At 45.3% G+C, this 16,829-nt stretch overlaps 1 protein-coding gene and 1 non-coding gene across 2 annotated transcripts in view; both read left to right on the forward strand.

Moving 5' to 3' along the window:
* The window catches only part of SLC25A43 (solute carrier family 25 member 43), a 49,033-nt gene that overhangs the window by 11,681 nt on the left and 20,523 nt on the right, over positions 1-16,829 (forward strand). The gene's annotated exons all lie outside the window — the stretch shown is intronic.
* LOC129025593 (U1 spliceosomal RNA) lies at positions 13,095-13,258 on the forward strand. The gene has a single exon (XR_008497335.1). It is a non-coding gene; the product is annotated as a U1 spliceosomal RNA (small nuclear RNA).

A 16,829-nucleotide genomic window follows, 5' to 3' on the forward strand; every position in this document is an offset into this window, starting at 1 on the left:
AGAGCTGTTGGCTTGAGCCCAGGCTGCCTCCTCATTCCCATCCTCTGTTTTTTTGGTCTTTTAAGAAGCCTCCAGGCTAGGCACGGTGATTCACGCCTGTAATCCCAGCACTTTGGGAGGGCGGAGGCGGGTGGATCACTTGAGGTCAGGAGTCCAAGACCAGCCTGGCCAACATGGTGAAACCCCGCCTCTACTAAACATACAAAAATTAGCTGGGCGTGGTGGCAGGCGCCTGTAATCCGAACCACTCAGAAGGCTGAGGCAGGAGGATCACTTGAACTTGAGAGGCAGAGGTTGCAGTGAGCTGAGATCACGCCATTGCACTCCAGCCTGGGCGACACAGAAAGACTCTGTCTCAAAAAAAAGAAAAAAAAAAAAAGAAAGAAAAATAAGAAAGAAAGAAAAAAAAGAAGCAGCCTGCTAATGCTCCCTGTCCTTGCTGCCTCCACAGCAAGGATGCCACTCTTGGTTTCCTCACTGTGCCTTACCTCAGTGAAGCAGACTGGATAGGACCAACATAAGCTAGGAACTGTAGCTAACAAGGGTCCAGCATCCTTGACTCCCTCGCTGAGGAAGGAACTGCATTTAAAATGTGGCGGCATCGGGTCAGGCGCGGTGGCTCATGCCTGTAATCCCAGCACTTTGGGAGGCCGAGGTGGGCGGATCACCTGAGGTCAGGAGTTCGAGACCAGCCTGACCAAGATGGAGAAACCCTGTCTCTACTAAAAATACAAAATTAGCTGGTTGTGGTGGCACATGCCTGTAATCCCAGCTACTCGAGAGGCTAAGGCAGGAGAATCACTTGAACCTGGGAGGCATGGTTGCAGTGAGCCAAGATTGCACCATTGCACTCCAGCCTGGGCAACAAGAGCAAAACTCTGTCTCAAAAAAAAAAAAAAAAAAAAAAACATAAGGCGGCATCTTAGTGAGACCACTGAGAAGTGAGTAATTGACTTAGCCTAGAATAAGCCAATTTTGATCAAAGAAAAATCAGACTAGTTCAAATAAGGTTGGGTGGGTAACAGTTATATCTGTACAGTGGGGGCAGGCCCAGAATCCTAGCAGGGCTGAGGTGCTGTATCTTCTCTTAGCCCTGCTCAGGCCCTTAAAATTCAAAAATAGCTAATGCATGCTGGACTTAATACCCAGGTGATGGGTTGATAGGTGCAGCAAACCACCATGGCACATGTTCACCTATGTAACAAACCTGCACATCCTGCACATGTACCACAGAACTAAAAATAAAAATTAAAAAAAAAATTCCACTTCCATAGGCTAGCCTGTCTCCATGGCCTCTTCTGGGCAAACCCTGATTTATACAAGCAATATATTCCTGAAGAACTCTATAGAAATTAATTTGGGGTCAGCTGAATCCAAGGTTAAATGAGCAGTCCCAGCCAAGTTTGGTTTTCCCCTGTGACTCTAACTTGTTCTCACTTGCTCAATGCCCCTCCCCGCTCCCGCTTTCCCTCTGTAGTAGTCCCGGCTGCCCTGGGCCATCGCTTACCTCAGCACTAAACAGCCTGAAGGTGCTTATCAAAGCTGCCACTCCACTCCCTGAAACTTCGTCTGTCTGGGTTGCATTCCTTTCCTGTCCTTGTCCAAACAGATAATTGTCACATTGTAATGGTAGTATAGGTGCAAAATTTTTCTATTAGTTGGTAAGAAGTCTTTATATATTAAAGATATTAACCCTTTGTCATACATTTCACACAATTTTTCCACTTTGACATTTGGTGTTTTTTTTTTTCTTTGAGAGACAGAGTCTCACTCTGACACCCAGGCTGGAGTGCAGTGGCACGATCTCAGCTCACTGCAACCTCCTCCTCCTGGGTTCAAGCGATTCTTCTGCCTCAGCTTCCCAAGAGCTGGGACTACAGGCACGTGCCACTACACCCAGCTAATTTTTGTATTTTTGGTAGAGATGGGGTTTCACTATATGTTGACCAGGCTGGTCTCAAACTCCTGAGCTCAAGAGATCCACCCGCCTCAGCCTCCCAAAGTGCTGGGATTACAGGCATGAGCCACCGCGCCTGGCCAACATTTGGCTTCTAGTGCTGTTTATGTGTTGTTGGTGGTGGTGTTTTGTTGTACATATTTGTAGAATTTTATCTAATTATATCTATTACTTTTTTGTTTGTTTGTTTGTTTCTGACTTTGCTTTTCTGCTTAAATGTAAAGTCTGCTTAGTGCATGCTTATCTTTTTTTAAGTATTTCTAATTTTAAAAATAATGCACATTTGGAAGGCCAAGATGGGAGGATCACTTGAGCCCAGTAGTTTGAGATCAGCCTTAGCAACATAGCGAGACCTTGTCTCTACTAAAAATAAACAATTACCTGGGCATGGTGGTGTGTACCTGTGGTCCCAGCTACTTGGGAGACTGAAGCAGGAGGATTACTTGGGCCCAAGAGGTCGAGGTCACAGTGAGCTATAATCCTGCCACCGCATTCCAACCTGGGTGACAGAGACAAAGAAAAAAAAAAGTAATGCACATATACTTTAAAATGGTTAAAATGGTTCATTTTATGTATATTTGACCACAATGAAAAAAAAGTAATACACATAAGTTGTAGAAAATTTGGGAGATACAGAAAAGTGCAAAAAGGAAAATAAATTACCCATAGCCCAACACCCATGGATTATAATGATTAATAGTTTTCCTTCTATGGACCTTCATATATACACATATACACACTCACACACATATAAAGATACATAAGGTTATTTCTTTTACAAAACTGTGTTCACACTGTATATAAAAATTAGTATCCTTAGGCCGGGTGCGGTGGCTCACGGCTGTAATCCCAGCACTTTGTGGGGCTGAGGCGGGTGGATCACCTGAGGTCAGGAGTTCGAGACCAGCCCAGCCAACATGGCGAAACCCCGTCTCTACTAAAAAATACAAAAATTAGCTGGGCATGGTGGCACGTGCCTGTAATCCCAGCTACTTGGGAGGCTGAGGTAAGAGAATCCCCTGAACCTGGGAGACGGAGGTTGCAGTGAGCCGAGATTGCACCACTGCACTCCAGCCTGGGCGACAGAGCGAGACTCCATCTCAAAAAAAAAAATTAGTATCCTTTTTTCACTTATTATGTAATGGGTATTTCCCTGGGCCATTAAGTATTTAATTATCAAATAATATTCCACCATATGGATGTACCAAAAATATGTAACAATTTCTCATTTTTTTAATATTTAGGCTTTTTCTAATTCTTGAGTTATACTAACATTGTAATGAAAACCTTTGCATTTTTTCATATCTATGATATCCTTAGGCTATATTCCTAGAAACTGACTTATAGGTCACAAAATATGAACAATTCTAAGACTCTTCATGAAATGTGCACTCCAGAAAGGTTGTAAGTTTGTAATTCCACCAGCACTAAAGCAGTGGCTCAGCTTCTAAACTCTCAATATTCATTGATATTAATTATCAATATTAATTGTCACTTTTTAAATCATTGTGAAACTAATAGCTGAAAAATAGTATCCCATCATTTTAATTTTAATTTGATTGATTATAAGCAAGGTTGCACTGGCCCTTTGTATTTCTTTGTAAGTTTTGTATTTATGTCCTTGCCCTATTTTTCTAGAATATTCAACTTTTTCTATTCATTGGTAAGAAGTCTTTATATATTAAAGATATTAACCCTTTGTCATACATTTCATGTATTTTTCCCAGTTTGACATTTGGCTTCTAATGCTGTTTATGTGTTGGTGGTGGTGGTGGGTTTTTGTTTTGTTTTGTTTTGTTTTTTTAGACAGGGTCTCGCTATGTTGCTCAGGCTGGAGTGCAGTAGCAGTTCAAGCATTTCTCCTGCCTCAGCCTCCCAAGTAGCTGGGATTACAGGCACCTGCCACCACGCCTGGCTAATTTTTGTATTTTTGATAGAGACACGGTTTCAGCATGTTGGCCAGGCTGGAGTGGTGATGTTTTGTTGTACATATTTTTAGAATTTTATCTAATTATATCTATTAGTATTATTTTTTGTTTCTGACTTTGCTTTTCTGCTTAAAAGGCCTATTCTATCCCATGATCCTATGACTATTCACTTATATGTTCTTTAAATACTTCTTTGGTTGTGATTTTTACACTTGGCTTCTTTTTTTTTTTTTTTTTTTTTTGAGACAGGGTCTCACTACTGCCCAGGCTGGAGTGCAGTGGTGCGATCTCAGCTCACTGCAGCCTCGACTTCCCAGGCTCAGGTGATTCTCTCACCTCAGCCTCCTGAGTAGCTGGGACTACAGGCATGCACCACCACACCCAGCTAATTTTTTTTTTTTTTTTTTGAGACGGAGTCAGGCTCTGTTGCCAGGCTGAAGTGCAGTCGCACCATCTCGGCTGACTGCAACCTCCATCTCCCTGGTTCAAGTAATTCTCTTGCCTCAGCCTCCTGAGTAGCTGGGACTACAGGCATGCGCCACCACACCCAGCTAATTTTTTTTTTTTTTTTTTTTTTTTTTGTATTTTTAGCGGAGACGGGGTTTCATCATGTTGGCCAGGATGGTCTCGATCTCTTGACCTCATGATCCGCCCGCCTTGGCCTCCCAAGGTGCTGGGATTACAGGGGTGAGCCGCTGTGCCTGGCCATCATACCCAGCTAATTTTTGTATTTTTTGTAGAGACAGAGACTTGCCATGTTGCCCAGGCTGGTATCAAACTCCTGGACTCAAGCAATCCTACCCATCTCAAACTCCCAAAGTGCTGGGATTACAGGCGTGAGCCACTGTGCCCAGCCTTACACTTAACATTTTAATACATTTAGAATTTACCTGGTGTGGCAGGGTGCAGTGGCTTGTACCTGTAATCCCAGCACTTTGGGAGGCCAAGGTGGGCGGATCACCTGAGGTCAGGAGTTCAAGACCAGCCGGGCCAACATGGTGAAACCCTGTCTCTACTAAAAATGCAAAAATTAGCCGGGTGTGGTAGTGCGTGCCTTTAGTCCCAGCTACTCAGGAAGCTGAGGCAAGAGAATCACTTGAACTCAGGAGATGGAGGTTGCAGTGAGCTGAGATCGTCCCATTGCACTCCAGCCTGGGCAACAGAGCAAGACTCAGTCTCAAAAAAAAAAAAAGAAAAATTTACCTGGTGCACAGGTGCCGTGGCTCCTACTTGTAATCCCAGCACTTTGAGAGTTTGAGATAGGTAGGATCACTTGAGGCTAAGAGTTCGAGACCAGCTGGCCAACATGGCGAGACCCGTCTCCATAAAAAATACAAAAATTAACTGGGCACACCTGTAGCTGGTGCACACCTATAGTCCCAGCTACTTGGGAGATTGAGGAGGGAGGATCACTTGAGCCCTGGAGGTAGAGGTGAGCCATATTTGTGCCACCACACTCCAGCCTGGGTGACAGAGCAAGACCCTATATCAAAAAAAAAAAAAAGAATTTTCCTGGTGCATGATGTGAAGCAGTCATCTAAGTTTTTTTTTTTTTTTAATAGTTTACCAATTGTTTAAGCACCATTTTTTGAATAATTCTTTTCTCCACTACTTTGTGCTGCAGCTTTTACCACATACTAAATGTTTATATCTATTCTAGGGTCTCTATCTTAATGACCATAACTTTAGAAAAATGTCGTTTTTTTTTTTTTTTTTTTTTGAGATGGAGTCTCGCTCTGTCGCCCATGCTGGAGTGCAGTGGCGCGATCTAAGCTCACTGTAACCTCTGCCTCCCGGGTTAAAGCAATTCTCCTGCCTCAGCCTTCCGAGTAGCTAGGACTGCAGGCATGTGCCACCACGCCCGGCTAAGTTTTTGTATTTTTAGTAGAGACGAGGTTTCACCATGTTAGCCAGGCTTGTCTCGAACTCCTGGTCTCGTGATCTGCCCGCTTTGGCCTCCCAAAGTGCTGGGATTACAGGCGTGAGCCACCGCCCCCAGCCGAAAAACACCTTTTAATGTCTAGTGGAATGTAGCCCTCCTCATTGTTTTTCTTTTCAACATTTCCTTGATTATTTTCAGGCATTTGTTCTTCCTGATAACTTTAGAATTACCTTGTGATTATGATTGGAATTATGTAAAACCCATACACTTGGAGTAATTTATGTAATCATCTTTTATTCAGAGACACAGTATGTCTCTCCTTTACTTTCAGTCTTCTTTCTTTAGCTTGAACCAGATGAAATTACCAATATTCAACTTTGTTGACATCATTCAAACAGCAATTTCATCTGGTTCAAACCTTAGAAAAGTTGTTTTCTTCAAAGGGAAATTATGCGCTCTCTAAACAAACAAAAAATAGTTTCTTTTAAAAAATCTGGGGAGAAGTAGAGTAGGAAAGAAGTATGATATACTGTAAGTGTTTTATTCATTTTTTTTAAATCCTGGTCCTAAGAATTTCTCACTGCCAGGGGCATCTCTCCAGCACTTTCTGCCACTTCATGCATAGTTCAAGGCTTCGCCAGCTTAGCTTCCTCCCCATAGTGGGCCAGTCCAAAACAACCAGGGCCTTGAGCCTTAAGGGGTAGGGCTAGTCAGTGAAAAAGGGTTTCAGGCCGGGTGCGGTGGCTCACATCTGTAATCCCAGCACTTTGGGAAGCCGAGGCAGGTAGATCACCTGAGGTCAGGAGTTCAAGACCAACCTGACCAACATGATGAAACCCCATCTCTACTGAAAATACAAAAAAAAAAATTACCCAGGTGTGTTGGCACGTGCCTGTAGTCCCAGCTACTCGGGAGGCTGAGAGAGGAGAATCACTTAAACCTGGGAGGGGGAGGGTGCAGTGAGCTGAGATTGTGCCACCACACTCCAGCCTGGGTGACAGAGCAAGACTCTGTCTCAAAAAAAAAAAAAAAGAGAAAAGAAAAGAAAAAGCGTTTCAGATGAAGTTCAATGACATCTAAATGGGACGGGGGAAGGGGCCCAGTCTTCCCCATAAACCTTAGTTTTGCTTTCTCTTCCTGGGAGCTAGAACAGTGACCTCATCTGGGAGAATCCAGCCAACACCGCATTCTATACCATCTGCATTCTATACCCCTACCACAACAACCCACTATAAACTGAGGTAACATACACTAGAAGGGAGTATTTGGGGGTAATCCTGATCATCTTTTTCCTTGTATGGGAGCCTTCCAGATAATGCATATATCGAGCATAAGAAGAAGTTTCAAATAGATGCAAAGTCATGATGGTTGTAAAAAAAAAAAAAAAAAATCCAAAGAGGTAATTGCACTGTTTTCACAAAATAGGATCAACATGTAATTATGAATAACAATATAAATGTCATCCAAAGATATAGGAAGTGAACTTTTAGGGTTTCAGTGAAATTGTTATTTTGCAGGGGTTAATAAACATACTAATACTTTGTCTACCCTATGTTAAAAAAAATTCACCCCCAAGACAGAACTGCAGGCTGCTTTTAAATGCAAACATGGCATTGGGCTTCTCTGGCCATTAGATGTCACTGCAGTAAATGGAGAGTAGCTGAGCATCACCTGATTGGAGCCTGAAGTTCAGTGGTCTCTGTCCAGTTAACAACTTCATAATCCCTGCTTGAAATCCATCTTTGGTTTGGAGAATAAGAGGCCTAGAAACCACAGGCTAATGCTAAACTTGTTGGTTTTATTGTTATTGTTTTTTGTCCTACAAAGCACACACTCCAAATTCACCAAGAAGAGAGGGCTTTAATAACAGTCTGTCCTCACTGGAGCAGGCAGGGTTTGCCAGCAGAATAAGTAACAAGGGACGTTTGCAGGGCCACTGGGCTGCTCTGACCTGAGCGCACTTAATGGCAACATTTGCATTCCATTGGCTTTCCCCATTGCACTGCCTGTCATGAAGCAAATCAATGGCAGGTGTCTGTTGGATAACGAGCTACACAGGGAATTTTTCTCAATCCCTGCACTGACTGGCCCCTTTGTCTGGATGTCTCTTTCTCTTAATATGCTTTTCTCTAGACACACACAGCCCATTTAATGGCACATCAGGTTGGAACTCTTTTGAACATAATGACAGTAATCAGAAGTCTTGTTTAACCAGCTGAGCCCTTCCTTCACCATGCTTACACTCATTTTATCCCTTTTTCCTTTTCTTGCCTTGGCTCCTGGCTGGCATGCTAGAGAATGGAGAGGTAAATCAATTATGCATGTGCATGTCTTGATAGAATGGCTTCTGGTGGGAAGGGGGGTGGGTCAGGCCTGTGCACACATGGAATGAGGTGCCCCCAACTTGGTGTGCTTTCACGGACCCCAGTCACCCTGCCTGAAATCCCCTTCTCCACGCTTCAGTGCATCTTAGGTCAAGCCCTTCCAGGTATAGCCTGGCCTTTTTGTCTATTTCCCACACCTAGCCCAGGGCCTGGGCCAGAAGAGATGGCAGAACTTAGTGTACTGAGAGAACAAGTAGGAAGGGTAAAATATTGACAGAGATGAATTCATCTGATTAATCTGTGCACCCCCAATAAGAACCAGGGAGTCCTGAGAAAATGGCTCTCTGCACAGGTGCATGTGGAGGAGAGAGGGAGATAGGCTGGGGAATACTGCCCTGAAAATCCAGGGAGCAGCTGAGAATGTAGGAGCCTTGGAATCTGGCAGGCCTTCTGAAAGGATCAGGAGGGAGGTACCAGACACATGCTCGGTCCCCTCACAACTCTGCCTGACACCCTCCCCTATTGCCCATATTGGGTGTCTCCATTTCATCAAATATAAAACCAAGTGTGAGCCTGTTGCTTTATACCCCAGTGGACTTTGACCCCATCACAGCTCACAAGGTAAGCAGGATTGGGCCAGGTCAGCATTTGAACTGAAAGCACATAAGATGAAGGACAAAGGTGGTATCCGAGTGGTACAGCTGACTGAGCAGAATACACATGGTCAGTGAATAAACAGAAGCCCCAGCCTACTCAAATAGAGATGCTTGACACCTCGGGTTATCTTTGCTGAATTGGACACAGTCACTTCATTCATTCCCTCTCAGGGCGCTCATCCCCTCTTATAGTTTTTCATGTTCATATCTACATCTTCAACCCTGACCTCCCATCTGAGCCATGGTCCCACATTTCCCACAGCCTGCTCGACATCACTATTTGGCTATCATATCCCCACTGTCACCTCTAACTTAATATGCATCAAGCTGACCTCTTCTTTTCCTAACACTGTTATCCCAGAGTTTTCCATTTCAATTCCATCATTGCCCCAGTGACTCAGGCTGGAAATCCACAACTTGTGTTTGACTCTTCCCCTTCCCCTCACCCGGTTAACCTTGAGCCCAGTTGCTTCTTCATTCCTAATGTTCCCATGCTGGTCTTTCTTTTTGTCACTGCCTCTTACCCTAATCTTGGACCTTATCAGCTCATATCTAGGCTATTACAGTAATCTCCTCATTGGTCTCCAGGATTAATTCTAAAAATGATCTTAAGCATTGAATATTAATATGTACTAGGCACTGTGCCAAGTGCTTTATGTTCATTATCTCATTTAATCCTTACAACAGCCCTACAAGGTGGGCACTGTTATTATTAAGTCCATTTTACAGATGAGAAAACTGAGGCACCAAAAGGTTTTGTAGCCTGCAAGTTCACCCATCCAGTAATTGAGCTGGGATATAAGCCCAGGGAGCTTGTCTCCAGAGTCAGTGCTCATTTCAGTCCTCTCCAGCCCAGCCCATATGGGATTCTGTCAGATGAATCTTTCTCAGATCTGTCTGTGTTAGATCCTTTTTTTGTTGTTGTTTTTGTGAGACAGGGTCTTGCTGTCTCTCCCAGGCTGGAGTGCAGTGGCACAATCACAGCTCATTGTAGCCTCAACCTCCCAGGCCCAAGCAATCCTTCCACCTCAGCCTCCCAAGTAGCTGGGACCACAGGCATGCGCCACCTATGCCTGACTAATATTTTAAATGTTTTGTAGAGATTAGGTCTCCTGGTCTCCTTATGTTGCTCAGGCTGGTCTCAAACTCCTGGGCTCAAGCCATCCTCCCGCTTTGACCTCCCAAAGTGGTGGGATTACAGGCATGAGCCACTGTACTCAGCCTGTTGTGTCCTTCTTGATTGTCCCCAGAGAAAAAAGGCTGAGCCCCTTGGCTTGGCATGTTTCCCTTACCAACTGTGCGATCCTTGTTGCACAGAGGCCCTTTATATAAGAAGTTACAAAAACAAATGCCTGCAGAAACTTGGAAGTAACATGAAAAAGAGAATATAGGGAAACCCAGATAACATACACTCACCCTGTAAAGAATAAGCCTTCAGGCTGGGCCTGGTGGCCCACGTCTGTAATCCCACCACTTTGGGAAGCCAAGGTGGGTGGATCACTTGAGGTCAGGAGTTCAAGACCAGCCTGGTCAACATAATGAAACCCCGTCTCTACTAAAACACACACAAAAAAATTAGCTGGGCATCGTGGCAGGTGCCTGTAGTCCCAGCTACTCAGGAGGCTGAGGCGGGAGGATCACTTGAACCTAGGAGGTGGAGGTTGCAGTGAGTTGAGATTGCGCCACTGCACTCCAGCCTCAGTGACAGAGCGAAACTTCATCTCAAAAAAAAAAAAAAAAAAGCCTTCAAATGCATTCTGAGCCATCATGGCTTTCAAAAGCATTCTGGAGAGCTAAACTTCACTGTGCTCACAAAATGTGATTTGCATCTAAATATGGATAACAGAAAGGAATAAAGAGAGCCAGTAGAGGCTGTGGCCAGTTCCTCTTCTCCAAAGGACGGATGCCATTTAGAAATGTAGGCCCAGTTTTCAAAAGAGTCTAAAATCCAGATTTTTATGTAAAATCTCCCAGTTTCTCACTGCTGGCAAATGAAAATTGTTAAGTACTGGCTGGGCTAAACAAAACACACATTTGTATGACCTCTGCTCTATTCAAGCCTCCAAGTTCATCAAACTAATCTTCTTAGCCCCTTCTCCCAAGCCCTGAAGATTAAGTGCATTTCACATTCCAGTCACCAGGCCTTTGTTCATGAAGTTACCTCTGTCTTGGAACATCTGTCCCAATTTTCTTAAAGGCTCAACTGAGGTTTGTCTCAGTGATGGCTGTCTTCTGACCTACTGTAGCACATACCTGTTGTTTAAGAAATGAGTTGGCTTTTCCCATCCCCAAAACAGCTGTCCTATCTTGATGGATCAAGGTAGATGTTTTGCCTTTGTAGAACCACAATGGAGGTGCTCCAGCCCACTTCAGAGGGGATTCTGGGGCAAGAGAAGCTGAGTTAACTAACAATCTACTCAGTTAATAACTGCAGATGCCGTATTTTCACTGTCCCCCACCCAACCCCCAAGGGCATAGTTATTTTGTTCTAAGAGCTTTGTGGGTGAATACCACCCACCCCCCCTTTTTTTTTTGAGACAGAGTCTCACTTTGTTGCCCAGGCTGGAGTGCAGTGGTGCAATCTCGGTTCACTGCAACCTCCACCTCCTGGGTTCAAGTGATTCTCCTGCCTCAGCCTCCCGAGTAGCTGGGACTACAGGCATGCACCACCACGCCCAGCTAATTTTGTATTTTTAGTAGAGATGGGGTTTCACCATGTTGGCCAGGCTGGTCTCGAACTCCTGACCTCAGGTGATCCACCCGCCTCAGCCTCTCAAACTACTGGGATTACAGGCATGAGCCACTGTGCCTGGCCAAATAACCCCTTGTAAATGATGCTGTTAGCCTATACATGCCCTCTGATCCAGCCAGTTTCTTTTCCATGGCACTTCTCTCCATGCCCTACCTCTTCCCATCTTAACACTATTGCCCTGCTGTTCCCTCACTATCAAAGCTGCCTCCTGAAGTCTTCTCCCATCTCCCCAAGCAGTGGTCTCCCGCTCCTGAATGGCTCACTCTTGCTAGAGCTGTCTTATGGCCCATGCCACATGCTTCCTTTTGTTATAATCTTTTGTGTCCCTTATTTCCTCTAGATTGCAAACTCTTTGCCTGTGGGAAGTATGTCTTACACATTTGTATATCCTGACAACACGCAGCCTCATGTAGCAGACATCTAATACTTGTTTAAAAATGAAGTTTAGGGACAGCTTAGGAGATCTCACTGTCTGCTGGGTGAGTCCCAAGTCCGTGTGGTTGTACCTACCCAAGATGAAGGTAAGAACACCCAAGCCTGCCTCCTGCTCAACCTGCTGCCCTAAGAAAACCTCTGCATGTCCCCTGTCTAAAACTGTCTATGCACTTGGCTCTGAGAATGCACTGTCTTCCATCTCCTACCCTAGCAATCAGGTTCTATGCATCTCAGTGCAAACAGCCGTTAACGTTTCCGAATAGACAAATATGCTAAAAGGACAGAAGGAAAAATTCTTGACACCATTTTGATTTACACCTCCTCTTCATTCCAGCCTCCTGGTGCTTTGTATGGTGGCTGGAAGTGCTTGACAAATCATAGCACCATCAAATTTATACAGTCGTCCCTAGGTATCTGCGGGCCATTGGTTGCAGAATCCCTCTCTGATACCAAAATCCACTCATTTCTCAGCCCTGAAGTCGGCCCTGTGAAACCTGTGGACAGAAAAAGTTGGCCCTCCTTATACACAAGTCCCGCATCCCAAATTTGACTGTGGATGCAGAACCCACAGAAACAGAGGGCCGACTGTATTTATTGAAAAAAATCCACATATAAGTGAACCAGCACAACTCAAATCCATGTTGTTCAAAGGTCAACTGTAGGCCGGGCGCAGTGGCTCACGCCTATAATCACCACACTTTGGGAGGCTGAGGCAGGCCGATCAACGGAGGTCAGGAGTTTGAGACCAGCCTGGCCAACATGGTGAAACCCCGCCTCTACTAAAAATACAAAATTATCCCGGCATGGTGGCACACGCCTGTAATCCCAGCTACTCAGGAGGCTGAGACAGGAGAATCGCTTGAACCCAGGAGGTGGAGGTTGCAGTGAGCTGAGATTGCACCACTGCACTCCAGCCTGGGCAACAGAGCAAGACTCTGTCTCAAAAACAGAAAGAAAAGAAAAAAAAGAAAAACAAAGGTCAACTGTATTTTGTTAGTTGGTTGCTTTCTGTAAATGTGACCAGATTTGAATGAATGCATGTAAATCTATGCTGTACTTTGTTGGGGAGGTTTTTGTCAGGGATAAGGATAGGGGTAAACTATGTTAAGGGAAGTGATGACAAGAAAGCCTTCCCTGTGATTAAGAAATTATAATAATATATACTTACCTGGCAGGGGAGATACCATGATCATGAAGGTGGTTTTCCCAGGGCGAGGCTTATCCATTGCCCCCTGGATGTGCTGACCCCTTTGATTTCCCCAAATGTGGGAAACTCAACTGCATAATTTGTGGTAGTGGGGGACTGCGTTTGCGCTTTCCCCTGAGGGGAAAAAAAAAAAAAGAAATTATAATAATATAATAATAACTACCACTTATTGGTCACTTAATATATACAAGGCAGTTTATTATCCCATTTAACTGTCTTTATTGACACTATGAAATAAGTACTCTTAGTACTCCTATTTTATAGATGAGGAAACAAGGCACAAGGTGTAAGTCACTTACCCAACCATCACATAGCTAGTAAGTAAGTCGCAAAGCTGGGCCTTGAACCTATGTCTCTCCTTCCTCAGGCCCTTTTTTTATTCACCAAGAGTACAGGAGCCTAATCCTGTAGGCAAGGTAACTGGATCATTTTGACTTTAGTTCCCTTGCCCCAGGTGTGGGACTACAGGATGAGGGAGCGGGAAACCAAACCTTGATATTGGGAGTCCACAGCCTCAGTGCAAGAGGAGTTGAGAAAATCAATACTTTGCAAGCTCAGAAACTGACAGGCCATAGCCTTGTCTTAATCCGTTCAGGCTGCAATAACAAAATATCATAAACTAGATGGCTTATAAACAACCAAAATGTATTTCTCACCGTTCTGGAGACTGAGAAGTCCAAGGTCAAGGCAGATTTGATACCTGGCGAAGGCCAGCTTCCTAGAGCCTTCTTGCTTTGCCCTCACATGGTGGAAGGGGGAGCTAGCTTTCTTCCATCTCTTTTAAAAGGACCCTAATCCCATTCATGAGAGCTTTGCCTTCATGGCCTAATCACCTCCTAAAGGCCCTGCCTCCTAAAACCATCACCCTGGGAGTCAGGATTTCAACAGATGAATTTTGGGAGGACACAAACACTCAGCATAACGAGCCTGGCTTTGGCCAGGGAATGTGTTAACTCAAGTTAGAGAGAGGAAAAAAAAATCTTTGGAAAACTGGGCTGTCCTGGGGTCTGCTTTAGTCCCTGGCAGTCTGGCAGTGGAAAGCCTTACTTGTTGCTTTGACTTGAGAAGCCGTAATGAGCAGTGAGCCACAGGCATAGACCATTCAGTAGCCACAGGCCTTTGGCCAGCCTTGAACGACAACTGCTCAGAGGGACTGGGAAGAAAGCCCGCCTACCACAGGGGGCAGGGCAGGGAGCAGAAGCAAAGCCCCAGGACGGGAGAGTAAATTGTTATAACTATCCCTGCGAGGAGGTGCTAACAAAGTTCCAGGTTTTCTGCCTACTTCAATATTTCCCGGTTGGCATAGCATCTACTCTCAGTAGAAACAGAGTTCTATTTGCCTAACAGAGTCAAATGACCTGTCCAGAGGTACAAACACTGCTAGGTTCTGAGCCTTCAGGGTAGTGGGAGAGGAGTGGAGCCTTACCTTTCGTTTGTTGTATTTTCAACTCCCTGCTGTCATCTTACTTTTAGGTCTGGCCCCTTTGTGAACCAAATTCTTCTAACTGAGTAGCATTGCGTTAGCAGTCAGGAAAAAAAAAAAAAAGATGCTTTTCAAATATAGGTAGTTGTCTGGACATCCCTTAGGCAAGGTGGCTCTGTATGAGCATCACCATTAAAGTGAAAGGAAAGGAAAAGTCTCCCCCCCACCTTTTTTTTTTTCAAAAGGTATAGAGTGCCCGAAATACTTTAGGGATGGCAGCTGTTGAGCATGGAAACAAGATTTGTCCCTAGAGGGAAGGCAAGGAAGGCATGGGGAAGAGCCTTCCTAACTCCACTTAGTGTAAAATCATTCTGTCCTCTTCCCCTGACCTGAGCTGGCTTATTCCTTGGAAGAGATAAAGATCTGGGAGTCAAAATGACCACCCTGTGCTGAGCAGGCTTCTTTGAACTCCAGCTAAACAGTAACAGCACCTAAGATAGGATCTTCCCACCCTCACTCCCCACCTCAAAGTGGAGGTGAAGAGGGAGATAAGGGAAAGGGAGAGAAAGGTCCCAGGAAAGGTCTGCTGTCAACAGGGAGGACCCGCAGCTGGCTGGGAGCATTCACAGGAAGCACCAATTTTCACCTCCTTTTTTCCACAGAGCTGTCACTTATTTGCCTACGACGGCTGTGTTCCTCTTGAGGCTGTAATGGGCAGACTAGCTCAGTGGGTAACAGTGTGAGCTTTGGATACCAGCCTTGCCCCTTACTCCCGCGTGAACTTGTGTACACCACATAACCCATCTGAGCCTCATCTTCCTCATCTGTTTTGAGGGTAAGAATGGTGCCTACCTCATCTACTTGCAGCAAAGGCTAAATTCGTTTAGTGCAAATGCAGAGCCAGGCCCATAATAAGTACTCCCAATAATGCTAAGATGCCATGTTTATTGTTCTTGAAGCATCACTTCAGAATCTGTGCACAGCATGGAAGGCCTGATTAGAACCATAAAAGCCAGTCCAAGGCCGGGCACGGCGGCTCACACCTGTAATCCCCGCACTTTGGGAGGCCGAGGTGGGTGGATCACTTGAGGCCAGGAGTTCCAGACCAGCCCGGCCAACATGGCGAAACCCCATCTCTAATAAAAATTTAAAAATTAGCTGGGCGTGGTGGCACGTGCCCGTAGTCCCAGCTACTCAATAGGCTGAGGCATGATAATCACTTGAACCGAGGAGGCAGAGGTTACAGTGAGCCGAGATCGCACCACTCCAGCCTGAGCGACAGAGTGAAACTCCATCTCAAAAAAAAAAGCCAGTCCAGATGTGTTTCCATGTTTCCTATGATTACCGTAAACACACAAATGAGCTGGGGTCACAGAACCTCAATAGACCCTGGATATGTATAGCTAATGATGAGCAGCGACAGGAATCGAGTTCGTACAGAATTTTTTGGTTTGGTTAGCGTAACAACAGGCTTTACAGACAGGCTCCATGTGCAAGCACTGCACACGTCTGTATGTTCCCAGCCTTCTGAGAACTGTCACTGCCAAATCTTTTCCTTCACCCTCCCAACCCTATCTCTCCCCCAGGCAAGGTGACACTTTCAAAGTTGGCACGGCAGGCAGCACATGCCAGGCCTGTGACCCAGGCCTCAGCAGCTCTGCTCACTTGCATGGCAATTGCTTTCTGCAGTCGGGCCCAGCTGCACTTTGGGTTTCCCAAACCCCCACCCCCAATCACCACACAGGAACTGGCTGTTTCTCTTTTCTTCGTCCAAGCTGAATACTAACCTACTGTGGTTTGCTTGCTTCCCCCATTGTGATCGCAGGCTTTCTGAGCAGCTAGTCAGCCCTCTAGCCTGCCACTGAATCGGAAGGCATTCACGCTGGAGGGGATCAAGGGGAGCTTGTAGGCTTGCCTTGCTGGCGGGCAGCTGCCTACACCCACTCGTACCAATGTTCCCGCTGCAAAGCCCGGGTGCTTCCCAGCTGTACAAGGACAACTATTTGGGTCCCGGCTATGCCAAGAGAAACATGGGTCATGTGGTTCACAGGACAGAAAGGTTCGTTTACTCCAATATGATTGGCTTTTTTTTTTTGTTTGATTATTGGATATTTGCCAAAAGACTGAAGCCTCCTGCCACAACCACCTCCCCCACATATATGTCCTCAGATGGTTTGGGAATTGGACAGCTTAGTCATCAGGTCCTGTCCTCCACATCCACAGAAGATACAAGTTGTTTCCAGATAACATGCAGAAGGTTCTGAG

Source organism: Pongo pygmaeus, chromosome X (assembly GCF_028885625.2).
Source record: "Pongo pygmaeus isolate AG05252 chromosome X, NHGRI_mPonPyg2-v2.0_pri, whole genome shotgun sequence".
In the NCBI taxonomy this organism is placed as follows: Eukaryota; Metazoa; Chordata; class Mammalia; order Primates; family Hominidae; genus Pongo; species Pongo pygmaeus.